We start from the raw sequence: 27,650 nt of genomic DNA on the forward strand, positions 1-27,650 counted from the left end.
TCCAGCGCATGTGGGGCAGAGCAAGCCAAACTGTCTGGTACAGGGCTTGCTTCTGCTGGCCTGGGGAGGTGGGCTGTGACCTTCACAACAGCTTCAGTGGCCTGTGTCCCTTTGTCATGTCGGTGAAGAGCTGTGAACTGCCTCTATGAGTATGGACAAGTTGGATTCATCAAAAATAGCATAAAAAAAGCAGGTTAACGAGTAAGATGCCTTCTTGTATTTGGTACCAGGTGATGATAGATTCTGTCATGAGTTGGGCTCTGTCTCTTTTGGGTAACAGTGCTGATAATAAGGTTTTTCTATGTGTACTATGGGAGGATTCTTTGTCCAGACTGACGTGTTCTTTCCAAGTGCTAACTTGTGCCATCTGGGCCATCAGGTTTCAGCAGTTCGCTGGGCTCGGTTACAACACAGTATTGTATTGCATTTCATTTCTACTTTTCCCTTTTTGGTGTTGTTGAGCTCTTTTCTGAATTCCTTTGAGTTTTGTAGCCTATTTTTTAAGTAGGCATTTTTACCTGTGTTATTGAGGAGCTTTCTAGAGCAGACACAGTAGCTACTACCATAAATCCCTGTGACTTCTGCTTTTCTGATGCATTGGATTACCAAACCGAGATGACATCAGTTACTTCTTATATAAGTCAACCTCTAAACAAAAATGGTCCCTCAAATCAGAAGGTGGACTGACAGAACAAAATACAACGCCCTTCCTCTTCCCTTGTCTCCACTCTGTTTTTCTTTCTGTGGTTTCTGTGTCTTTCATGTCTGGGAGGGCAGGGGCTGGACACAGCAGTGTCCAGGCTGGCTGCCGGGCAGGGGCAGGGGAGGCTGTGTTGGGAAGCACGTGCAGCATTGGGCAGTGTGGCATGGGGGGTCTCAAGCCCTCTAGTGTTGTGCTTGGGCAACCCTCCACTCACCTTCCCACCATTTCACACCCACCCTGGAATTTTCATTTACTCTCGTCCATGTAATATTTTGAAGCTCAGGTGAGCAGAAGGCATTGACCTTCTTGCCTGAAGAAAGTGCAGATGGTAGGTAGACCACGTGATTTCTGCTGAGTGATGAAGGCAAGAGGTTTTCTGGCTTGTAATGGATAAAAGGGGAAGAAGGAAATGAGTCAGAAGGGTTAATTTTGTTTTTCATAATCCCATTTGTTTCCCTTCCTCCTGGAAACTTTCATGTATGTTTTAGCAGATGGGAATAAGACCATGACGGATTTTTTGTTTGTTTTTTAGCAATATGAGAATTTGACTCAGGTTGAAGTATGTGTATTCATGGTATGGTCAAAGTTTTGTCACAAGAAAAATCCCTTCTAACTGTCTGTGTAGCTTATCCCATGTCCTTATTTAGGCAGAAGAGTTTCTACTTCTTGACTCAGCTTCTTTACCCATACAAAATGGTGTATCTAGAGTCAATTAATGAATGCAGAAGTACTCTAAAGCTTACATTTTGCTTCCCCACCCTAGGAGTGCTCTTTCTGTGCAGATCTGACTGAAGTTGCATCACTTAATGAAAGATCTTGACGTACCAAAATAATAGCTGATAAAAAACAACCAACCAACCAAAAATAACCAGAAAAAAACACCCAGTGGCCCTACTGATGTCCCTTGTGTTGTAAAACAAAAGTAACTGTGTCTTATATTCTGGAGAGTAAATGCTTCCTGGAGATGGAGACTTCTTCCTTTCAGTAACTCTAGAGCTACATAAATTGACTTGACATCGGAGGAGCCCAGTGATGACAGCCCCTGGAGGCTGCTGGTCTGAGTCACAGCTTTTGGCTTGGAACCTGGTTCCTTTGGGAAGATGATGTTTTGCACAGCCATTGACTGAATGTCTCAACAAAACAGATATAAAAGCCACAGCAAAGGATGGGTTTGAAAGTTTGGAGGTTTTTGTAGTGTCTTAGCTATCATGAACTGGGTCTATGCATCTCTTTAATCGGGTGCTTGTAATGCATATCAGTTTGGCTAAGCTCACAAAAAATTTGGTTTAGTCTCCTTCCGTTATCTTGTTTGCCTATGGATAAGTACAGGATATTACCCTAGACTTGTAGGGTTAAGTGCCAGAAGATGAGTCTTTAGTGAGACAAATCCAAGAAGCACTACCTGTGTAATTTACTAAAGAAAAGGCAATGCTCATAAATTGAAAAATACAAATGATGGGGAGGACAAGTTTAGTTTCCTCCTCAGAGTAGGTACATGGAACACCAGTATTTGGAAACTGAATGCAGTCATTTCAGACCAGTAATAAAGCACACTGTGTAACAGAAAAATGGTGGTTTTCTGCCTCTGCAAGAGGCTGTATATTGGTGACTGTCTCCTTTTCTAAGAGCAGATTTTCACTTCAGCTGAGTCGTGGAAGGGTTTAGCAGCCTCTGTTACCTAGGAGGGCAAACTGATTTTCAGTGACAGCTTTTGACTTTGTAGCTGCATGTTTTTCCACCTGTATTTTCCCTCCTGTAAGTGCTTAACTTATATTAATTGTTTTTTGTGGTTTTGTTTCATTGCTTGCAGGTTTCTTTCTCCCTTTCTAATTCATAGCTGTTGTATTACCTACCCCTGTGTCTAAGCTTCATACATCATTTCTTCTATACCCTAATTTAGAAAGAGACGTTTGAAAGTATGAGAAATGCTGGTATTGAGGAGAATTACAGCTTACATCTACTGTTCTAATTTATTTAGGTTTACTTTGAAGACAGTGTTAAGGCATGCCTTCATAAACTTAGGGTCATAAAAAGTAATGAATTTTAAGCCATTGTTTAAAGTCTTCATCTGTCATTTTTGTGAGATTATCACTGGCGGGCACTTAACATCAGCCAACCCAGATCCATATTGCTAATTGAAAAACATTTTCTCCCTACACGAATTCCTAAATCATGTGGGCTCATTACATAACCTGACGCTAACAGGCTGTGATAGAATAAATCACTGCCATTAGAGGCCCTTTACTTGTTTAAGCTTGTTACTACTTTTTGTTCAGGAGCTTCTTTCTTTGCTCTTTTGTGAAACTTTGGACATTATTTCACCAGTTTTTTCTCAGGAAAATTGGGATGAAAGTATTTCAGTTGGTGCTCACGTTATGCCAGCTGTGATTGGTGTTTGCAGTTACTGCTGTTGATAAAACGTCACAGTTAGAAAGAATGTTGGTATGAATATGAATCAATTTTTGTTTTTAAATGTGTTGCACAAATTCATGGAATACCACCACAAGCTCAAAATCCCCCTTACATTCCTTTTATGCAAGAAATCTCCTTACCTTCTTCTGCTAAGTGTTTTGCAACTTGTTAATGTCTGTTTTTTATTGAAGAATTACTGTATCACAAATGTTTTGGGAAAAGTGGCTATCTCATTTTGACACATCTGTCTCATATTCAAATGTCAAAATGTTGTATTTTTCTCATATGTTTGAAAACTTGTAAAAGAGCACTAAATGTGACGACTTGGGAGGATGGAAGGAGAGTAAACTGTCCTTGGGAGGCATTTTGTGCTGTCTTTTCTAGGTAATGATAGTGGCAAAGTGGTACGATACTGAATTTAAAAAACTGAGGGTGCTTATGAAAAGTTGCTGTTCAGTAAACATTGTAATAGAAAGCTTTTGGAGTCTTTTCTCTCAGACTTCACCTCTTCTTCCAGTGCAAGATCTTTTTTGCTCTAGTGTTTGTTGCTGAGAAGCAATGCTACCTGCAGAAGTTCAAGTCCTTGTTGAATGTGCAACCCTTTTGTTCTGCAGTTGAATATGTAAAAGAGAGACTAACAATGGTTTCATTATGTGATGGCTCCCAGTTTGCTGTTGCCTGATGGGGAAAGAAGCGTCAGCTTTAATTAATGGACAGTCTGTTAGTACAGTTTGTTTGAACTGTGCTTACAGACACATTGCTCAGTGATACACGAACCTACAGGAATATTTAGTCCTCTGCCTTGGAAAACTTTTGGACCTGGTGTATGAATTGCAAGATCAAAATCCATTGATAGAAAACTTAAACTTGTGCTAGTAGCTGTGAATTAAGATCGGCTCTGAAGCTCCCCTTTTGGTTGACAGGCTTAGCATCTAGCTTTTCTAGCAGGGAAGTAAATGGGCACCATCCATCCTTAGGCAGGGTTTTAATCACAGACCTGCTTTCTTTTTGGGACCCCCTGGTGGTTTACATTTATAGTGAGGTAGACATACCTCACATATCCACTACTCAGATGTGCATGGCATAAGAAGCAAAGGTTAATGAAATACCCATGTGTGAAGGTCTTAGTTGTATGTTAACTTTTCATTTGGCAGCAGTAAGCTTTCCTGACTATAGCTTTGGGTAGGAAACAGTATTTTCTGTCTGCTGCAGACATTGTGGCTGTACTGTATGTCTTGGTGAGTTTGTCACTGTTCTTTGATCTGGAGAGGGCGGCCATTACTCATTTTGCTTCCTCTTTCTCTAGCAGGTTTGCATTTAGGGTCTTCTGATGAGAATGTCCATCTAACTGATAGAGTAAGATGGAAGTATTTGATTAAACATTAGTTTATTTCAAATTAGATTTTGTAAAATTGTTTCTTCATAGAACTGTCTTTCACGTTGATTTTTTGTTCTTGCACTCTTTGCTTTCTGTATTTGCATCAAGCTGAGGGCTGTGACGCTTGTAACTATAATGCAGACAGTTTGTATGTTTGCTGTACTGATTGCCTTGGTTTTGTACATGATCCTTTATGGTACATTCTGTCTTCAGCTTATGGCAAGTAAAGTTTAAACACACACACAGTGCTTGTTCATACTTTTTTGTGATATCCATGTAGTGACACCAACTTGTGGTAGAAGTTGTACTTGCTAAACTTGTGGTTCAGAGGTTTATCTGCTCTATCTCATAGCTCTCAAAAGGCTTTTGGGGTTCCAAAGTTGATAAAGTTGTAAGACAAAAAAAAGTAAACAGTCTTTAACACATGTGACTTGTTCCTCTCTCTTCTTCCTCAGTGGACCTTTTTGGGTCCTGCTGCTGTCCATTTGGAAGTGTTATGTCCCTGCCATAGGCTGCTAGCTTTCATCAGCATGGGAACTGAAGAGGGCTGAGGGAGAGCTGCTGATTTTGTAATCGTCTGTGCGCAGCTCACACTGAGGCTGAGGTTGTGAATGGGGTAATAGAGGCTGGGCATCCCCCATGCACCGCTGGAGAGACAGGCTTTGGAGACAGCTGAAGCCCACGTTGTCTGGCTGTTCAAGGGACTGAAACAAGGTACAAGGTCTGGGATGGGAAGAGCAAAGGTGGTGCCATCTGCATGAAGTTCTATTATTCTGAACTCAATCTGCTTTTTAGTACATCTGCATTACAGGCTTTGACATGTTGTCAGTACTGTTGTAGATCAGAAGCCTTTAGCTGTGTGGTAAGTGTTTTTAAAGTGCACTTCTACCTGTGTGTCAGAGAAGCACAGCTCATGCAATTGCACTCATGTTTATTCACTTCTCTGGTGTCAGCATGGGGCTTTCAGAGCCTGCTTGGTCCAGCCTTTCTGTATGCTTCTCACCTTCACTGGAGCTCAAACACAGGTTTACACGGAGTTCAAATAAAATAGGTTGGTGTTTGGCAGTTCTTTCTCACTTGGTTATCAAGGGTGGCCCTAGGAGCTGATTAACTCTGTGTGAGCTGTGAGCCAAAGAAGTTTACATCAGAGTTAGTGTCAAGTCTGTGGTACAAGTATCGGAAGGAAAATTGTATACAAGAGACTCAGAAATGACCTCATGCAAGCAGAAAATGAGGAGACGGGTGTAATAGTGGAAACCCCAATTTGTGAGGAATGCATTAAAGATGCTTTGGTCCATAGCAGCAACCGTCTGGTAGCTTCCAATCTGTTTTATTTGGTTGCCGGAATTTCAATCAAAACCTTAACACTTTCCAAAACGGCAGTTGTGCAGAGTGAAAGAGAGGGAGCATATTTTTGTTGAAAATCTGCAGTTAAATGTGCTCATTTCCTTGTAGTAGTGTTAAAACTTGTCTGGCTGTACAGTGAGCTACATTCAGAAACTATCTGGCTGAAAGGTGACATACATACCACAACCTCCTTTTCTCCCCATAAAAGCAAATGGTGTAGTTTTTCAGCTTGGTAAGTTTCTTAAACAGTCATAAACTTTAAATTTAGTATTTTCATTTATGTCTAAGAGCAAGAAAAAAAGACAGGTGCAAACATAGCTACGTAGCTTTCTGTGTTTCTTGTACTAGCATGTAAGTTAGATAATTTTCTGGTGTTGAAGTGTCATTCCAGGTGCTATCAGCCTGGTGGTTGTCTAAAGTCTCCTGTGATTTTTTTTCTGCTTGTGTGCCTGGTCCTGTTCTTCTGGTCCCTTGGGTGATGACATTATGTCCCTGGTTGTGGAGGCAGAAAGATCGTGTCTGCTGCTGGCAAGTCTTTGCATCTCCATTAAAGCTCTGCTAATACTTGTTCAAATTCTCTTCCTTCTCCTGGCCAACACTCTTCAAACAAGTGAGCTTTGGGTCTCTTCCAACTGAGCAAAGCAGTTGGTAGTTTACAACCTCTTTAATCCTTGATAAGTAACACTGATCAGACAACAAGGGGGAGAAAAAAATTGCATATGCAAATGTGATTCTAGCGCTAGCTTGGCAAATACAGTTTTTTGCTTAACTTTTTTCTATATATCCCTGAAGAATATTCTCCAGAACATGTCAGGTCTGAGAAGTGCTAAAACAAGTAGCAGTATGGGTTCCTGCCTTAATCCTTTTAGCTAGGATCCCTAGTTAAAAATGAGGTGTGTTTGGGGGAATACTATTTCTCTTTTTGCTGTGTTGGTAGAGAAAGCCAGCTTTCTCCCCATGTAGCCTAGGCTGGTACAGTATGCAGCAGGGGATGATACTTGGAACTTCCCTTGCATGTGAGAAGAGCAAAAAGAGTTGGATCAAGGTGCTGTTTAAGCAGTAATTTGCTAAGCAGCCCCTGACTTGCAAGCACAGACTCCTTTGCTACCTTTGATAGATCTTTTGCTTCCCTTTTGCACAGTGAGATACATGTTTTTGCTGCCTGTTTTCTGGCCTGAAAACAGGAGTGGTTTTGGGGACACTTTTCATGGAAATGGAGGGCACAGCGTCTCAAATGCATTTGCAGTGCTGGTGTCCAGATGATTTGCAGCAATGCTAGTCCTTGCATTGGTCTGCCAGATGAGCCTTACCACACAGAGGGTGAGGCTGAATTGGGTCAGTTAGTAAAGCTTTTGCGGTCAGGGCACAATTTCTCAGGACAGTGCAGAGAAGGAGGGATTTGTGTTCTTGTGTTTTAAATCACTAAGTGTAGGAAGCCACCTTACTTAGACCATTTCCCTCTGAATTGTGGGGTGGTTTTGTTTCTTAAAACAGGACATGTGCATCTTCAACACTCGTGGCACCCTGTTGGTGCTTCCTGCTTTGGTTTTCATCAGCCTCTTGTTTCATTTGCTTCACAATTGCAGAATGAGGAAATGGCACTGTTTGTGATGGGAGAAATGGCTGCTCAAAGAAGTTAAGTTTTGGGCTTATGAAGTCCCTTTGGTAACTCTGGCCTAGTTTGGGAGCTGTCTGTTAGCCAGATTATTTATTTCAGATGAGTTAGTGATGCCTGTGACAGTAGTAACACACTTGCTTTTGGAGAATCCCAGTGTTGCAAAAAAAATTTTCTTAATCACTGCAGTACCATTTCTACTTCTGCTTTTCCCTCCTACGAAATCCAAAAATGACAGCCTTGCTTTCATTGCTCTATGAATGTGAAAAGGCCATGTTTGGAAGGCATGCTTTTTTAAATGAATAACAAGTCAAAGACTGGTGTTTATTAGAGAAATCTGTGAGGAAAAACTGTACATCAGGATGATTTTTTTGTTTTCTTCATGCTACAAGAGGCTTATCTCTGTGAAGAAGCAGCTGTTTGACAAAATGTTCTGAAATGTGAATGCAGAACTGGGAGTTTGTCACTCAGTGCTGCAAGAACTGAGCAACTGTTCACACATTTTGGTGTGAAATTTTGCTGAATTTTTTTGTATAGCAGCTTTACTTTTATTTTTGCCTGTCCTGTGCTACTGCTCTAACTCTCCAGGGCTCCAGATGATTACTGAAATTTTGAATATGCGGTCTTAATATGATAGACATAATTCCCACTGAGAAACTATACCCTGTACCTTTTGAAAACTGATATCAAAAGCATTTGAAAGAGGGATTCTTTGTCCCCTGCCTCCCAGAAAGTCTTGCTGTGGAAACAAAGAAACTCAAAACATCCATGTTGTATATTCAGGCTCTTGCTCTTGGTTGGTATGTGTAGGCTGTGCTCCCCTACAAATAAAGTTATGTTGTTTTTATTATGCTGCTCATAGTTATTTGGGGGTTTTTTGTGATATTTTGTTTGTAGCTGAAGACAACGTTTGTGTTGGAAAGTGATCTAGAAGTGCCAGGCAGAATTGAAGACTCCATTGTGCTTGGTACTGTGATGTATTTTCTGTTCCTAGATGACTTGCAGAACTATTAATTTCAGAGTCATCTTAGAAACACAATGAAACAGGGTTTTTACCTTTTTAAACTTGCATTTTGAGTAAAGAGTGTATATTTCAGTTGGAAAAGCATACTTATACTTCCTTACACTGCCAGGTGCAGCAGAAGTTAATCCTGTGCTGAAGTACATCTCTTTGGAAAATCATGTTTTAAGTCTGCTGCCAGAGGGGTGCTAACAGACAGGAAAAGACAGGAAATTGGAGAAATGTACCTCTAAGTATGGAAGTGTTCAAAAGTCAATGTATGTTACATATCTCTGCGTAAAAGCAGTAACTTCATGTAGGAGACTTACCTGTGCTCAGGGTTTGTTCTCATCTGGTTGTACATTCCTGATGGATATGCAACATCCTGGCAGCTGAAATTGACCACTGCAGGTGTGAGGCTGTTCTCATATGACAGACCTTTCCTTATAGTCTGTATATCAGTTGCTTTAAATCTGTATCTCCTAGTTGGTATTTTACAGATGGGTTGGATAAGAGTTTTGGAAACTAAATGAATAGAAATTCTTAATTTCTTGGTTACACTTATAGGAGTCTGTAACACTGAGGTATTTTAAAATTGTGGATCAGTTAGCTACTTTCCTTGATTTGACATTTGTTTATTTTACAAAAAAACATATTCAGATACTAAAAAACAAGTGTTGCAAGATTCAATTTTGTTATGTGCATTGCAACCTACTGTTCTACTGCCTTTAAAATACAAATATTGCAAAAATGTTGTCAGTAATATTTATGTATGAGATATGCAGATATGAAAGTATTTTAACTTACATATGAGCAAAATGTTTTCAGTAATAGTCCTTTCTGCTTCTTGTTTTGTTTTTTTTCAAAGGTTGTAGCCTTGGGATGTTAGCCAAGCCTTGAACTGTAAAAGGGAGCATAAAGAATGCAGGATGTTTGTGGAATAGTCACAACTGCGAGCAGATGGCTTCATTAAATTCTCTTTAGGAACAAGGAGAGCAGTTGGTGTTTTTGGAAGAAAACTGGCTAGAGAAACTGCTTTTACACTGCCACCCCTAGTGGGGCAGGTAGCAAGAGTATTTGTACAACAATTTTATGTAAAACAATTGGTCCACCTACCTTGAAAAAATAGGTCTCAGAGTGGTGCCTCCATTCTGTAAACTGATAGGTACAAATTAGAACAAAAGACTTCTTGTGCATGTTTCAAATCTTGGACTCTGGAAGCTCTGCTAGTTGCTTTGCTTTTTGCTCCTCAATGCTGAATGCTTCATAGTTCTGTTCTTTGCCACAAAATCTTCTGGTTTGTTTTGAATTTTGCTGCTTTCTCTGGAGAACACTGAGGAAAACTACATTTACAACTAAATGTAGTTATAAACAACTTGTGAAGAAGAGTGGTATACAAAAGGTAGTTTTCTTGTCAAATACAGAAGTGTATCAAGAGTCTGGTTGTTCCAGGTTTCAGTGCATCAAAGTTAAGTATGGACAGTGTGAGCAAATTTTTGCTTTGCTCGGACCTAAACTGTAATTAGGTACTTTATGATTGATTCCCTCCCTAACGTTCCACCCGAAAGTTAAAAAAACAACTTCTGAGGTTTGGTTCAAGGCAAATACTCTCAAGATGTGGTTCATTTTTTTGAGGCTGAATAGCCATCTAAAAGCAGAAGAATGTCTTTTGGGCGTTAAAGATGGAGATGGATTTAAGGAGGAGAATTTGAAGCTGAATTTCATTCTTGTAGATGAGAAGTCAGAGATGTGAAACAATGTTGTACCTGTTAAGCTGTTTCAGAATTGCATGTTTCCTTTAATTTGTTGTTTTTAGAATTAAATTTGGAGGCAGAGGGAAGATAGGGTCCTGCTGTAGCGATTTTATCGGTATTGATTAATGCATAATCACTCTTTTGTCTGTCAAATGCCTCTTTATTACAGATTAGATATTAGCCTGTTTTAGTAGCAGAAGACGACTGGTGGGTCTGCTGCTGGTAAGCCTGAACTCTGGTGTTGAGGCTTGTCTGTTGGTATATGGTACATTCTGGGGAAGGCTTGGGCTCTAAGCTGCTTGGCTGGTTTCAGCTCTACAGTCTGTTAAAATGCCTCCAGCAGGTAATCTGATACAGTGAAGTTGAGATGCATTTGCTAGCAGTTTGAGATCACCGAGTAATGGGAATGCCTTTATCTATGCAAGTGGATGCAGATCAGTTTGTTTCACCTTATTGAAACAAATACTTGTGTGTGATAGTTGTGGAGAAATTGTACGTACATGTTTGCACATATTTGCATAATAGAGCAAGTCCATGGTTTTTTTTTCCCAAGCTGCTTTTTAAGGGTAAATTTGTAATGCTTGTGTTGCAGAAACTGCCTGAACCAGGTGTCATATTAACCTTTATTGCTGCAGGAAAATATGTGCTTAATTAGAATCAATACATTCCACAACAAGAGAAGAAAATGACCTTGTATTTGGAATGATGAATTACTGGCATATTATTGGTTTTATTCTAAGGTTTTCCCTGCATGATTCTCAACCCAAATTTTTTCTGTTGTGTACATTGATGGTACTTGCTTTTAGAATACTATCTTTTGTGTGTGTTCTCCACGACTATAGGGTACTCAGAGGAGATGGACGGTACTATTATTTTGATAAAAATCATGTGAGCAGGTACCCTGTAAATACAATTCTGGCCCTAGTTATCTCATACCTGCCACCCTCCGTAGGACGAATTTTTGGAGCTTATCCTGGCACACCTTTGTCAAACCCAATGGTGTGTATCAAGTCTGTAAGTGGAATACATCCCCTCACCCATGGTGTATCAGATATCTTCCAAGATGCTAAGGGCTGGCAGCATTTTTCATAGCTCATTTCTTTGCTCCATCTCCTTGTTGCTGATAGGTGCAGTAGTGTTGCTTGGGGGCGAGGGGACCCTAACGGTCAGTTCTTTTACAGCCAGTTTTCACCTTTGGACAAGAACTGAAGGATGTATAACTACAGTTGTGGTACATCAATGAGTTTTTAGAAGTATGTGCTACCAAAAATAGTCTTGTGAAACTCCAGGCTTTGCACATATGCTGGACAGGATCTTGGTCACGTATTTGTGTCTGTCATTCTTTTTTGATGTTTTGCAAACATCTCACAACAAAGACTGCTAAGCCATTTGGACATCTGGGCTAAATCACATTTAACCAGCTTATGTGAGCAAATGTTTCTACCCATTTGCATAGTGAAATGTTAGCTGCAGAGCCTGGGACATTCTGCCACAGAGATGAATGGCTTAATGTGGTTATGACTAACTGAATTCACTCAGCTTACTCTGACTCTAGCTTTTTCCCATGAAGACAGAAATGATTGCCACTTTGCAGTCTAGGGTTATTTCATTTTTAGACCTGTGGAAAATCTGGTTTTTCGCACTTACTTTGTTTAGCTTTTGCCAGCCCTAAAACCTTTATAAGCAGAAGGAAAGACTGTCTGCAGACATATCATAGATTGGGTGCCTCTCATGTCTGGTCAGCCTTGGTTTGGACTGAATAATGCACAATATTTGAAAACATCTTTTGTTGGTGATAACGGTGGTTTTTGGTGCTGGTAGAATAAATTATCAGCTTCCTTGAAACTGGAGCTGTAATGGTGGCTTGTATATTAAAAAGATAAAATGTCCACTAAGACCAGAGAGTAAATAATCCTCGGTTGGAGTTAGTCTGCCCTGTTTCCAGAGCTTTCCTAATGTGCAGCGAAGGAAAATTATCTTGCATTCTCATATTCACTCCTGCAGCTTGGAGCTGGTTGTTAGTGCTGGAATTTATAGGTGAGAACAGCTTCACACTGCTTCAAGCTGCTGCAGGAAGCAGCCCCAGGAGTGGGGCAGGAAGAAGGACAATCCTTCAGGGATGCAGCCTCAAGATATGGCTTCAGGTTATGCTTAATTCAGTAACTGCAATTGCCTGTTCCTTGTCCTGTTCTTTTTTTTCCCTGACCTCCTGTGCTGCTGCTTCCCTTGAATGAGATCTTGATGGTGATGGGACAGTAGGGTATCCTGGTTAAAAAATGTATTCTTGTTTGCCTGAAATAGCCTTTTTAAAAATTTCTACTTTTACTTTTATCCCCACCATACCGTGTGGCCATCGCTGTCTGGTGCATTACTTGCCCAAGAAAGCAGTGTTTATTTTGGTCTTGTCTGCAGTGTCCTCTTTAATGATGAATGCCAAGCCTGCTAATCAGCAAGGAGTTGTTGACTGTCCAGGTGAAAAAAAAATGAGGCAGTTTTAAACTAGCTTCCTTAAGTTCCAGTTGATGGGCAGCACCCACTGTGTTGAGAGTCTGAATCAAAGCCTGTGCTCTCTGTGCTGGATGCTGTCTAAACACTGGCCTGACTATAGGCTTGTCTTCAAGAGTTAACTAATACTTGACTTTCAGGCCAGAAGACTTGGCTTATCCTTTTGCTGGTGATCAGCCTTCTTCAGTCTGCTGGATGTAATTGTCACACCCAGGCTTTTCTAAAAGTGACGTCACCCTTACACCAACAGAGTTTAATCTTTTGAACTATGAACAATTGACGTTATTGAAATGGGGTTTGACAATAATATATGTTCTGTAAGTGTTTTAACTTGCTAGTTTCCATTTAATTCAACAATCCAACAGCAGAAACAACCCCATGTTCTGTGGTACTTTGCAGGTCTTGAAGACCTCTTCATTCAAGAAACAAGGATTTGTGTTTTGGTCATGCTGCAGTAACATGTTGGAAGTGTTGCTCCATCTTCTTTAATAGATTACTAGAAAATTTTCTAATTTTTTTTGTCTCAGTTTTACAGCTATTGAGGGCAAGGGGTGGAGGACTACAGGATTTTTATTTTATGAGCCTTTCACCTGAGAAATTTTGTCCAGATGTAGATTTTGTAGTGCCTTCTTAGGTGTCCCAGAATAGGCTATGCACTTCACTATTGAAGAGACAGTGCATCTTGTTGCTTGTTGGGTCTTAAAATTTGTCACCCATACAGGAGTGAAAATGATGAAACAGGACTCTGTGTAGCAGTGGCATAGAGTTGTCCATCTGGGTCTTGGGCTCTTCTGGCACCATGGAAGGTAGTGTAGGGGATGGCGTGAGGCCCTTGCTTGCATCTGTGTCTTTCATTTACCAGAAGTGTGTGGAGATGGTTTTACTTAGGGCAGAGGGGTAGTTTGGGAATGCCATTTTAGCTGCAGCTCCTTGGGAAGCAGATACCCTCTGCTGCTTTAGCTGCTCTTCATGTGTTTTACACCGCTGAATTGAGGTGGAGGTAGATGATACCTGCTCCTGTAAGGTGGTGGCAGAATCTGATTGTCACTGCTGCTGCTGTGATACTTTTGTACATGGTGCAGTGTTGGTCTGCATGATTTCTGCAAGCTGTTAAAAGACCAGATAGGGTTATACTGTGAGAAGAGGCACACTTTCAAACCTGCCTGTATTCATATGCGTAAGGCTAAGACTGTAATGCTGCTGGTGTTTTCTAACCTTGCATGCTGGAAGTATGGTGACACAGTCTCATGACAGCCATGGGTTGTTTGGTGAATTTACTTTAGGAGGTGGGGAGGAGAACTGCAAGTGGCTGGGAGATCCTCACAGAGGAGGATGGCGAGTGGTGGGAGATCCTCACAGGTTGTGCTGCCAACTTCTCAGCCTGTTAAGGAGCCAGAAAAAAATTATTAAACTTAATTTCCTGCCTGAAAATTTACGAAGTGGCTTAGATGTAGGAGAAAACTGGTGAATGACGTAAGCATTCTTTCAGCTGAAAGTGGTGCAAACTGCGTGTGGTGCAGACTTCCACTTTCGGGTTAAAATTGTAATTTTTATAAGTGACACAAAAATCCTTATTACAGTGCTGTGGATCTCGGTATGCAGTCTACTCTCTTTCTGTTGGAGTTGCTGAAAAACTTTTCAGGTCTTCCTGGTAAGCAAATTTTTTTGTTTGAACTGTTGTTCCTGTGCTTTACAAGGAAAAACCTTTCCTTGAGTCAATTGTGACACTTCTCATGGCTTCCTGAGCCTGGCTTTTACCAGGAGCCTTTGCACACCACAGGAGCTGATGGGGCACTCTGCTGAGCAGCTGTTTTCCCAGGTATAGTAAGCTCCTGGTTTTGCAGTTACTATGTCCTTCGAGGTCAAGTGGCTGATTCCAGGCTGTTGCAGTCTTTCTCAGGAATGTAACTGACTACTTCACTTGCATGTGTCAGGGAAGCTTAAACCTAACATGTCGGTGCAAGCTGGAAGCCTATTCAAGTGTTGGACAGGAGTTAAATGCCCTTGAAAAGTTCTGGGCCTTGGATGGAAAGACCTGTCCAACCCACAGAGGGTCTAATACTGTTAGTCATCAGTTTATCTTCAGGCAGGATCTGACTAGATTGTCTTTAGGACATGCTTTCTCAGGAAGTGTACTGTGAAACCTCACACATGTCAGACAGGAAGGGCTCCTGTAGGAAATCCTGTAGTAGGGAGAACGAAGCAACCCATTTTTATGCCTAGAAAAGCATCAGGAGATCAGATATCTTTGGTTCCCTGTGCATTAGGAGTGATGTGGTGAACTTAGGTGAACATCAGTGCAATGAAGCACATCACGTGCATTACAGCAGTGATATAAATAAACGTTAACTTTTTAGCTTTCCATTAGTTTGTCATTGTCTTGAAGGTAATTTTGAGCAGTACTTTCAGATGTTAATGTTTGAATACTTTATGTTAACAAATAACAAATAAGTCAGTAAGGATTTTTTTTCCTGGTGAAGTGATAACAGTTCATATCATCTGAGATGACCTGCAGTGTGACGGTATTTTGTTAGAAGTCTTGAGGGAAGGGTCAGCTGTAGTGAAATTGCAGAGCTGTTGGCTGTCACTTAAACGTTGGCTGTGCCACCACTCTTTCAAAGTATGTTAGAATTAAAAAAAACTATAACCTGTTCAGATTTTTGTTTTGAGCCATGGTGCTTTAAAAATGAGGTAACAGTAAAATGCACAATATCCACCATGTTAGAAAGACAGCTGTTTGAGCATAGATAATTGGGTACCTATATTTTCTTTCTGCAGAATGGCTATTGGCTTTGGGCTTTCTCAGAGGGAAGTCATGGAGGTTTTGGGGTCAGTAAGGAGCAGCCTGTGTCATAACTGGAGGTGTGCAATCACCTGACCTTGCTGGTGAACTTTTCAGGCCATTGCATGCAAACTGTAGCTCAGTTTCCTGTGTGTTGCTGAACAGCGATTCTGTTGATAAAGAGTTTTTGTCAAGCAGAAATATGTCTGCAGCTTTTAAGAACAAGGAAGCTTAGACGCAGCTTGCTATTTAAAATCTGCCATAATAAGTGAGGACTCTCAGCAAACAGTCCAACAGGAGACAGGACTGTCATTCAGTCCTTAATTGTAGAAGAGCAGTAGCAAAACGGCTAATAAATGCATGTTAATCTGGAGTGCTGATATTCAGCTTGTGGTCTATATACTTTTGGGTACCATGGATGACTTCTAAGAGATCTGCAAAAGCTACTTAAGAAAAGTGAGCTGATTGTTAGTAGACTTAATTCTCAATGCAAATCTGCATATCTTGTAGGAAACTTGAAGATTAGTGGGTTTTGAATTTCTAAGGAAAAACTTTCTAGACTTAAAGAAGCTTAAATCATAGTTTACTAGAAAGAAGACTCTGAGAGGCTTCTCTGTTCATAAGTAAATAATACTACCTAGCTAAGGTCACATTTTAATACTGGGGCATGGTTCTGCTCTGCTTTTATATACTCCTGCAATAGTTTAAAGCTAATATTCTAATTAGAGAAAACTGAGGAAAGCATTAAGGGAGAGAAGGAAACTAACGCTTAGTAAAAATATTTTTGTTTACTCTATTAAATCTGTCACTATTAATTAAAAAAAAAAGGCAAACCAGCAATTTTTTAGCAAATGAGCTGCATAACAATTGAAATTTAAATTTGGGAAAGTATATTCACAGAGAACTTTGAACTTGTTTAATTGATTTCAGTTAATATGGAATGATGATTTTTATATAAATGGGCCATTTATTTTACAGGCTGTATGGGGACTTTGGTTTGTTTCTTGCTCTATTTAAAGTGTGCTTTGGAAGAGAAGGCTATTTTATGATACAGAATGACACTCGGACAATGACAGTATCTTCTTGAGTCCTGTCTATGCCTGTTCTGAGTCACGCAGCAGGAAAGAGGGAATAGCTGTCTTAAGGATGTTCTCCTTTTTCTTTGCATATCTTTTGGTGATGTGGTATCTGTAGCTGTGAACTCAGTAGGTTATAAAGTGATACAGGGAAGCAACAGCTTGAGAACCTCTACAGAATCTGGTTCACAAGTAACATCAATTGCCATCAAATTCTCTGACATATCTATGTAGGCTGGGATTAATTTTTGCATATGGATGAGTTTAACACATTTTTTTCCACCAAATGTGAAAGCTAAGAGTGGTCTGGGGTGGGGATATCTGGTTTGAGATAAGACATGGATGGCTGTCGCTGCATTTGGAGGTCAGCTTTGCTGAGGAAGGCTTCGTATTTCACTGTTGATCCATAAACCTTGACGGAAGCACATAAATCTTGCCTTGCCTCTAATGCTTTCATATAATTTTACAGTTCTGCTTTTCTGTAATACTAAAAACCTCAAGTTTAGTGTTCAAGGGTGGGAAACTTGAAGTAATTACCTGTTTATCAAGAAACTTTAAGGCAGAACCTCTGTCGTATGCGTGCAGCTTTCATATCTATCTTTCTCTTTCATAATGTCCTTAATGATAGTGCAGACAAGATTTTTAAAAGTTAATTATCAAGTGTCATAATGACTCTACTACATTTCATTTGGCATAAGAAAAAGCTCATTTTAGGCTTGGCAGGAGTTAAAATCCCAGTAATGCTCATGAGAATGTTCTGCAAGCAAAGCTTCTGTTAATCCTGTTCCTTGACATGCTCACACATAATTTGATGTGAAATCTGGAGTACTTACACTGAAAGATCTGCACCTGTGTTTTTGAACGTACAGAAAGCAGTAATATGGCCACAAACCAATACTCTTACTACCTAAAGGTCAAAATGACCTTTGCATTGTTAATACCAACACAAGGGATATGTTGGGGCAGGAGCAGGTATGATTGATGCTCTACAACCTCACAGAATGGATGTAGCAATATGTGATAAATTACTGCATTTGTCTAAGTTCTCCCAAAGTCATAGCTGATTTTTTTCAAACTCAAGTCAGTCATTGCTGAGTTGTTGCTAACCAAATTCTGCAGGGAAACACCTATGCTTAACGAGTTCTGTTCTGCACAAACTTTTTTGTAGTTGCTGGTATGTATAATTTATTTGTATATCTTACAGAAGTGTGCAGGCTCCCTGGCTATACATGGTTAGTTAAAAAAAAAAAAAAGTGAGAAACAGTATAATAATCTAATGATGATTAGTGAAATCTGTGCCTGTGCTATCTGTTAAAAGCCCTAGCAGCTTTTTTCAGAAGTATGGTGGTTTTACTTTTTAAGCAAAAAATGCCAGAGCTGCTGTAGAGGTTTTAATATGGGGGGAAAAAGGGGAACTCTTCTTCTCAGCTAGCATAACCTTTAACACAGCAAAACCCCAAACACTTTAAAATGCCTGCCACTGAAGCTGTTTGCATTAGGTGTGTTTCTTATAGTAAAATTATGATTTCTTAAAATTTTAAGGCTGTTTTACTGCACTTCTGTGGTGTTTGCTAAGAAAACATGAGTTGCAGTTCTGGTATTGGAGATTAATCTGCTTGTCGAGATCTCTGGTATTTAAAATGACCTTTGCAGTGTGGTGTGAATTCTGGATTTTGACCCTAAACCTGGTCTGTCCTGATTTGCATGGGGTTGGCTGGTCCATGTTGTTGTCCCACAGTACGTGGTCTTTGACAGTCCTTTAGAGGCAGCTGAGTATCTCGAATATATAAGTAAATGTAAGGGTAACACCCTTGTGGCCAGGGTTTAGCTGACTAGAAGGAACTGTTGTTTGTTACTCACCACTGGCAGAATAAAGTAAATTGTTTCCATAATGATGCTGCATCAGGAAGAGAGCAACATTTACCATTGGGGGACATAGCCCTACCCTTGGGTAGTTCTGACTTTTGTCTTTTCAAGATCTTTTCTAGCAAGGAGTTCTGCAGACTGGTTGGTGCTGTGCAGCGAGGGGAGAGCTGCATCATGTCCATCACAGGCTTAATCCCAGATAGAACCTCAGTCCTTTAGGGATTTCTTTTTTCAGGTCAGGATCCCCCAACTCTTCCCTGCTTTTTCTTATTTGGGCCCTGAGGTGATGCTGGGAGTACTTGGAGGAGTGAGTGTAGCACTTACTGGATTTACCACTTCTTTTTTTTTTTTTCCCCCCAAGTAAGGCTCAGACTTAATGTCTCTAATGGTGTCGCACATATATCTCATCTGTTACAAGCTAGCTGCTGGTGAAAGACGTGTGGATGGATTTAAACCACCCTGACCCTTCCCTTCCCCAAAGTAGGTTTTAAGCTGTGGAAACTGATCAGTTGACTTCTCTAACTGGTTGCACAGTGGCACAAGTTTGTGCTAGGAGGTGGGGATGGATGGAGACCAGGGGACACAGAAGTGGCCAGAGGTAGAAGGTAGACAGAACAACTTAAGTGAGCAGGCTTGACGCCTCGTAACTATAAGGGGGAAGCACAGTTATCTGGCTTGTTTCCTCCAGTCCCATTTTGGGGATTCAGGGGATGATTTTTAAGCCATTCATCTTGGGACGTTGCTGAATTTCTGATGTGTGTCTTAAATTATGTGAACATCCTAGTTTTATCAGTGCATAATTGCTTTCTAGGACCTATAATACCTAAATGTGCTGTAATTATATAAGACTATGGATGAAAGTATGGGATACCACATACTACAAGTATACACATACTGCAGGAGAAGGAGGAAAACATCAGTGACTTGGTGACAGGCCAGGTGTGAGAGCCAAGCATGTCAAATTTTGCTCATCAGTGCAGGGAAAACAGCACTGCTGCTTGGTGCTATTGATGCTGTACCTGGAAATAAAACTTGACATCTGTAGTCTGAAGGTCAGATACCAAAGAATGGGAATGGAATGGTAAAAATAAGGTGTTTCTCCATTTATTCCATTAATATGGGGATGAGCAGACCTGAAGGAAATTACCAGTTTTAAGTGGGTTTTTTTGGTTGTTAATCTTCAACCTCTAGTGGGTTCTCAGTGGAAATGAATTTGGAAACTTGATTGATTTTAATTTGTGCAGTTTCCAGGTGCAGCTTCCATTCCATGACTGGTTGATGGGGAAGAAGGACTTTCTGTTCTGTATAACTCAAAATGCTTCTGTCTGTCACCTTGTACAGAAACGTGACTGTTGAAACTCTCTGCAGAAAAAGGAGCTTACAAAACCGACAGCAACTGCATAGAGGCACTGTGCCTTCACCTCAGTACTTACCAACGAGAACTGGCAGAACTTGATAGTGACTCTTCAAGAAGCTGCCATACAAATACAATAAGTATTTTTCTTAATCGAGGAAAAAAAAAACCACCTGGCATTTTGAAAGGGCTTTATCACACCACCTTCAACATATTTACATGCCTGATGTAGAAAAAGTTGCACAGCTCTGACTGTTTAGCCAGCACGATTCATGTCAAATGCAAAGCCGATTGTGTGTAGTGGGCAGCAGAAGCAGCTCTGTGGAGTAACAGGTGAAGTGCTGAGAGCAGCAACGCTTGCCATCTCCTCACTGTATCTGAAATGGAAACCTCAAAATTATTATCACAGAGACATTTGTGAGTTGGATGTTGTCGTTTTGTCCCAAATGAAACTGAAATGATATACAGGAGACTTCAGAAATGTATGAATTTCCTGTGGTCTGTTCTGTTTTGCCATTGAGTGGGCATGTTTTTAACACAAGTTGAAGTATCATTCTAACCAGTCTAATGACATTCTCATTACATTATGACTTTGTGCAATTGGACATGAAGGAGAGGAAGATAGTTTTAAAGGGGTGTGTGATAAGGGAGTCATAATGCATGATCAGTAAGATAAGGATATTAAGCACAACAAATTTTATGTGTGTTCATAAGTCAGAGATGCACTTACATAACTTGTAAAGCTTGAGGAAATCCCTTTTTATAGCTTTTTTTGGGTGTTTTTTTGGACATGAGCAGTTTTGTTTTGTTTTTACAAAAAAATGGGTAAATTCCACCTGTGAGTTATAATTGTTTTTTAATAGTAAATACCGCTGCAAGGTTCAACTTCTGAATTTCATATAGCCAAACACGTGGAGTTTTGTTTTTGTTATTTCTCCACTGTTTTGAATAACTTGGTTCAAATCCCCTACTTCAGCAAACTCACGCAGCTCCCTCAGGGAGGTTGTGCTGTGACTTACACAACCAGGGAGCTGACTCTCACTCCTTGAACTGAAGTTGCCTGTTTCCTCAGCACAGAAGCCTTTACTCAGGACGGACAGGTAACCTCTACGAAGGCTTCTCTTTAAGTTACAAGATATTTTGCTGTGCTGGTTAAAGAAGTGCTTTTTTTTAATCTTGTGTGCTGAGATGAAAATTATCTTTTCCTCTTCTTCCACCTAGTTCTAATTCATTTTAGGTTAAAAAAAAAAAGGGCAGTGATTTGAATGTGCTTTAAAGGCTTGTTTAAAAGCTGTCTTTGCATTTTGCCTTCTCAATCTGGGTGCCCCCAAGCAGAATAGGGAGAGGTATATACAATTTAAGTTTGGTGTTTACAGTGGGCAAACTGGCTGAGGATATTTTGGTACTGAAAATCTCTGCTGTGTGCACAAAAATGGCTTCTGTATTTTCCTTCTCTGAGAGTCAAGAAACTTTAAGAGTCTGGCACCTGTCCGTAACTGGCATATTTGTTCAACTGTCTTGAAAACCTGAGTCTGTTAACTCATTAACAGGGGTTTTCTGCACTACTGTGATGGTAAAATACTCTGTTCTTTGTGCAGTAAAGAAAGACTCACTTCCATGTCTTATCATTGACTGCGTTTTTTGGAAGACGCCATGCATATCTCAAGGCAAGAGCAGACCGAGGCGGGGGGAAAAAAGGCAAGAGAGCATTGAAAAATGCTAAATATGGAATGCTGAAATAACACGTGGGTGTTTTGTAATCTCAGGGCTCAGATAACTTTCCTGAATATATTCAGACTATCACTTGTAAACACAGGTAAGTGCAGTTTATGTAAAGAATAGGAGAAAGTCAAAAAGGGAAATGCTGAAGTAATAAATAGTTGAAAATTGATAAAAGTTGTTACCTGAAAGTGACAAAAGATGTGATCCAAGCTTTTAAGAAATTATGTGGTGTAACACAGCATGTTGATTTTAGCTTTAGCTTTTCTGGGTTGCTGTATTGTCATAGTGAATATGGAAATACATGACATTCATTCACTTTTTAATATTATGACGTGTTTCCACATAATTGCCAGCTGATGGTCTTTTGGTTAAGACACGTGTGAAGCGAAGTTTGTAGTACAGAGTTCCTGGTTGGTGGTGCGTTTTTTTATGTTTGATTTGGGGTTTTTTGTGTATTTCATTTTATTGGGGTTTTGTGTGTGTGTTGTTTTTTTTTTTAAACTCATGCTTTTCTTGTCGTGTGTTTCATTCATTCCATTGAAGGACATATACCAAGAATATAGGCAAAATTTAAACTTTGTTTTCTGTTGTTTTTCATTGAATACTTGGGAGTAAGATTTGGAGGCTCATCTGTTGTTCTTGCTCAGATTTTAGCACCAGCAAATCATTTGCTGGATTGCTCGTTTTCTGATTGGAGGAGACCTTGTAGGATAATAAGGGATGATGCTTGTATGGTGAGAGGAGAGGTAATTTTCTCCTTTGATACTGCCTTTGCAGAAGTGAAAATATGTTGAACATGGGGAATACTCCCAATGATATCTGTTCTTGAAAGACTACACTGTTTATTGACCAAAATATTCTAATGCTGCCTTTGAAAGAACATTTTCTTCCCTTAGCAAATGCACCCTGTTGTGAGTACATATAAATTCTACATGTCCCTAAAGTGGTGGTTTCAAAAATTCAATCTGAAGCCAAAGTGCTGGTATTGGCAATTTGCTTTGTGCAGTTGTGCATCCTTCTTTCCTTTCTCTAGTGCTCTGTGGCTTTTGGTCTCACACAGTTGTAGTGGTGGTGCCCTCTGTCTTTACTGGAATTTGATTCAGAACCACTACCATGTTTTTGATTAAAAATTTATTAAATTAATATTGTGCTGATATTTGTGTACTATTGTAATTGCAGGAAAATTAGAATTGTGAAATACTTTCAGATCTTTTCCTGAAGAATGCTGCCATCAGTTTTGTTGAAGTTAGGTTACTTATTTACAGTTTCTTGTAATATCCTTAAAAACAGAGGAACTCCACTCTCAGCAGTAGCTGGCCCAACCTTGGTATTTGTATTTTGTCACTGGGACACAGGAGGGGTTCATAGCAGACTGGGGGCTTTCTGCCTCTGTAAATAGTCTCTACGTTGTTCTTGGCATTTTTGAGGGTGCTTGTGAGATCTGAAGAGTGTCAGGGTGATAAGGGAATTGAAAGCTGAAGTTCCCAGTCCAGTTTGGGCTAAATTAAAATGACTGTTTGAGACATAACAGAGCTTTTCTGCTTTATTGTTCCTAGTTTAGCATGGGGTTCTGCTGCAAGCTCATGCACATAAAGTCAGGCCCAAGGCAAACCTATCTCAACATAACTGTTCAGAAAAAGTAGGGGGGATGTTGATAGGCCAGTAAATGGTTCTCTGAAATAAAGGTGTGTTTGAGAAGTCAAGCTTCACAAGCGGGGAAGGGGAAAAACATTTGAGGCTTTGCTCTGTAAATCCTGTAATGTATTTGTTACTTGACTTTCTTCCCCTGCAATATCTTGCACAGGTGACTAGCAAGTATTGTCACTGATCACACTGCGAGAAGATGGGAGCTAATAGAAATTACTGCAGCCAGCAACAGTTAGTTTGATATGTCAGATACCCAATTATTTAAATAAAGTGCACTGTTCTTGAATTTAGCAGTCTAGACTGCCTTCCCATGTAATTATTTTAGAACTCTAAAACCACACATAGTATTCGGAAGAATGTTTTTAGTGTGCTGCCTGTGGGCAGCGTGCACAGCCTTATATTCTTAGCTATATGTCAGCTTTACCTGTGGCTTCTTTACAAGCATTTAAAATAAGTTTTCTGAGAAAGCTAGCACACAGAGGTTGCAGCTGACTTGAGATACAGATAGCAAATATATCTCTAGTTGCAATCATCAAGGTACTGGAAATTGTATTTTGGTAAGGTTGGTGAATAGTGCTGTAATATCTCAAACATTTCCAAACTTAGAATTTGCCTTCATGGTTCTACCAAATTCTCTGAGTAATTAAAATACATTTATAAACTATTTTTCTTCTGTATTTACTTTCTCCTTCTTATTGAAAATCCCTAGGACCTGGTTCCAGCAGGAGTATGCTTGAATAGAGGATTAAAGAAATTCATCTGATCTGGACGGTAATTGATATGCAGAAAGAAGTAATACAAGTTGTGTTTTGTTGGTTTGGTTTGTTTTTTTAAATACAAGTAGTCTGTGACAGCCAGAAGTACCTTGTAATACATTAATGTGCTTTGGAATTTGACAGATTAGAAGAAAGTACTCTCACATATGCAAACACATATATATGAAGGATTGTGGCTGTCTTATGAAAAATTTCCTTAAGGTGACTATCATGCTAGTCTACATAATATATTCCAGGCTGTCTTTCATTTATAGTCTGGTAGGTGTTTTCTTTAATCTTTGAGGACTTAGTCACAGTTGTCAAAATAATGAGCTTTTTGTGGTGTAATTTTTTGTTGTTCATGTATCCTGCCCTCAAGATTAAGTAATTGTTACCAGAAGAAACAGGGGTTATTTTCCCTTAAGTTTACACTGAAATATGGTTTTCAATCTTAAAACCTGACAGGGTATATATAGTTTTGTTAGGGAGCTCCTGCAGTGCCTGCTTTGAAGGATTACCTGTGAGGCCAGGTTCAAACAAGAGGACCCAAAGGGTGCATGCAGACCTGCAGCGCTTATATGGATGTTAATTTCATACTCAAGTCCTGGTTGGATTAAAGGGTTTAATTATGTCATAGCTTTTGGCAAGCTCTGAGTAGTTACTCATGTGTGTAGCATGACTACAGGTGGTGTCCAGACAGGCAGCCGGTGGCGGCGTGATCAAAAGAGAAGAATCAGCCCCTACTTGCAAACCACCCTTTTCACCTGGGCCCAGCCTCCATTGCACTCAGGCCCGTGTCTGTAGCTTCCCTGCCAGAAACAGCCGTGGTTAGTGGCCCCTTCCCGAGGGGCAGGCTAAGGAGCAATACAAGGCTCTTATAAGCGAAGTTCTTGAGCTGAGATGCTGCGGCTTTAAAGTCCTTGTGGCTCATCTGCTTCTCCCACCTGGCTGAGTGGCCTCTGACCTGTAACTCAGAAACCTGGGGCCACCTGTGGAGATGTGGAAATCTCTATGGCAGGCTGTTTAGAGAGCTATCTTGAGTGTCAGCTAATTCTGCTGCAAGGGTTTTTGTGAGCAGTTTGTAGCTATTTAGATACAAGTGCTTCGTTATAATGAAAGTGCTCTTACAAGCCCTGTAAGTTGTGTAAGGTGTAAGTTAGTTCATGGAGAACTTCATAACTGGTTGGATGATTCACAGTTTGCCTGCTCTTTTTTCTCCAGCAGAATGAAAGGTAGGCTGTTCTTTTTAACAGCAAAACCAAGTAACTTATATCCTGCTAGTGCTCATGAAAAATACACAGCAGATAATAGCACAGATGGGCTACAGATTTCCATGGGGTATCTTGTCAAAAAAAACTCATGGGGAGAGTCAGACTAGATTGCCCTCTCTAACATAAAAAATCCAAAAGATTTTGAAAATACGTTTTTGTAAGCAAAAAGTGGGTTTGATGTACCATTTGGTACCTGCTACCATACTGTCAGCCACAAAACATGCACTGATGAAGGACAGGGCAGATACTGTGCCTTTGAAAAGACCCTGTGTAGGCTCTCCCTTTCCTTAGAGACCTACAGTATTGAGTTGTTTCTTGTCATTTTGTGTGGCCTGTTTCTTTTGGGACCTTCTGCCTTGTGAGCCATTCATTATAATCTTCTGGATCAAGAATTAAGCCTTCAGATGTGCAATGGAGATTCTTTTTTTTATGTGCACCCTCTTCCCATTTGGATCTGTGGGAACCATCTTACTGTTGACTTCAGTGAGATCCAGATCAGATCCGTGGTGACTCATATTTATAAGACACTATCCCTTCAGGTAGCACACACCCTTTAAAAAGCAGTTGGGTGAACAGGAAGTATATATGCTAAATAAGCTGATGTTAACAGTATTTCAAGTCTTCATATTTAGAAGTATGTTACTTAGGACAGTGTTGGGATAAACACATCAATTGCCCTGTTGTGACTGCTCTGGAGTGGCCCACTGTTCTCCTTTGATTACACCAAAATAAATACGAACATGTGAGGTTTCGTTGTAAATATCCAGGTATTCTTGTTCTAGGCTTGTGCATAATGCAGTCGTTCAGTAATGCAGGAAGGTGTTGGAACTGCTTTACATGGATTTAATAAAGGTAATAGTTTGTGGGGCTGGCTGGTGTCTAGCCTTTCTGAGCTTTATTTGTACATCCCATACCAGCATGAGAGGGGTCCCAGACCCTTACCAGGATCAATAATTGCTACTGCAATGCAAATGCTAAATAATTTTGTACTGAGTAGTTAGTTACCAGCCAACTTGGGGTAGAGGAAACTGAGTTTGAAAAAGGCTGGTGGTGCATGCTTTTTATCAGGACTCCTTAATAGTTGTTTTGTATTAAGTGCAGTGTTGGAATTTTGGCTCATTGGATGCACATCGTCTGTTCTGGTTTCTGTAAGAAACAGTCTGCCTGCTAATCTAGAAAATAAAAGCCAAACTTTTGGGGGAGGATTTATTATAATTCCCATATCAAAACTTGTCCTTCGGGTTTGTGGTAATGATGTCAAACCCAGTTTCTTATCTCTTTACAGAAGGACGTGTTTCTGACATCTCCCCATATCCAGGGGTGTGCAGGAGGCTCCAGGGAGCAGTAGGTATGTACAGTGCTACTATGGGTACCCCACTCCCCCTGAAGCAAGGGGGCTGTGGTACAGATGTCTTTGTTAGTAAAACAAATACACTCCAAGGACACTAGGTTCTTAGTTCATACAGAAAAATATAAATAAGGTTTTAATTATATATTCAATCTATTACTTTACTTCAAGACCAAAATACTTCTCAAGAACCTTATCAGAAAAGCAAATTTTTTCACTTGGGAAGATACTGTATGTTTACTTGTGCTTCAGTTACCACTAAAAGGTCCTGTTCAGGGTTGCTGCTCTCCTGTGTTATGCACTTTATGTGTGTGAGGGGTTACTGGGTTTGCTTTCAGAGACATTTGAATCTTTGAAAGTGTCAGGAGACACTTAGGATAGTTTTTTTTTAAAAGCACATGTGCCTGTTAATTTAGACACAGGTACTTTGTTTTCAAGTGCCATTAGTTGTTAGTAGGCATCATCAGATAACTTTGTATGACTGACTCAGTCCTGTGAGCCCAAGAAGAAATAAGGAAGAAGCTGAACAATTTTGTGAGTGTGTTTAAGTGGTACGGGAAGAACTTCTTGGTCATTGGAACAGTTTTCACTGTAGCACTGACTGTTACAGTATCAATATCTGGTTCAATATCTGGGAAGTGAAGTAGGAGAGGGTCTTAAAACACCCAGTGAAGTAGGAGAGGGTCTTAAAACACATCTCTCCCCTGTACAGCTCTTTAATTCTGGATTTGGAATAGCTCAATATCCAAATGAGCAGAAGGTGCTGGCACTGGAGCTGTGGTTGGGTCCCACTGATCATCCGTGTAGTTTTACATTAATAATTTCTGTTTAGTTTGCTTTTATGCAGCCATGCTGAGGATCCATGACAGTGCCTACAGCTTCTGATAGCTCAGAGGTTGACTTGCCTAAGGCCAGAGTTACCTTTCTCTTTTGTAAAGAAAGACAAACCAAGCAAAAGCCAATTCATTTGCTCTTTCCTGTTACTCTTTGGAATTACAGGCTGACATGATATTTCAAAGAATCCACCCATAATTATCTGGAAAAATAAGAATTGTAATCTCCTATTTGTCATCTTGTAATATTTACCTTTGGGGGGGGTGTGGGGTGTGTGGAGG

The 27,650-nt window shown here is 40.1% G+C and overlaps 1 protein-coding gene across 11 annotated transcripts in view; it reads left to right on the forward strand.

The window, feature by feature from the left end:
• The window catches only part of SEMA4D (semaphorin 4D), a 98,536-nt gene that overhangs the window by 22,793 nt on the left and 48,093 nt on the right, over window positions 1–27,650 (forward strand). For all 11 annotated transcript variants that reach the window (XR_003400161.1, XM_026866406.1, XM_026866409.1 and 8 more), the window contains exon 2: window positions 26,473–26,535. The gene's annotated coding sequence lies outside the window, so the exon portion shown is untranslated. The remainder of the gene's footprint in view (window positions 1–26,472; window positions 26,536–27,650) is intronic.

The sequence above is a fragment of the Athene cunicularia genome (genome assembly GCF_003259725.1).
Source record: "Athene cunicularia isolate RWA chromosome Z unlocalized genomic scaffold, athCun1 chrZ_part2, whole genome shotgun sequence".
Lineage (NCBI taxonomy): Eukaryota > Metazoa > Chordata > Aves > Strigiformes > Strigidae > Athene > Athene cunicularia.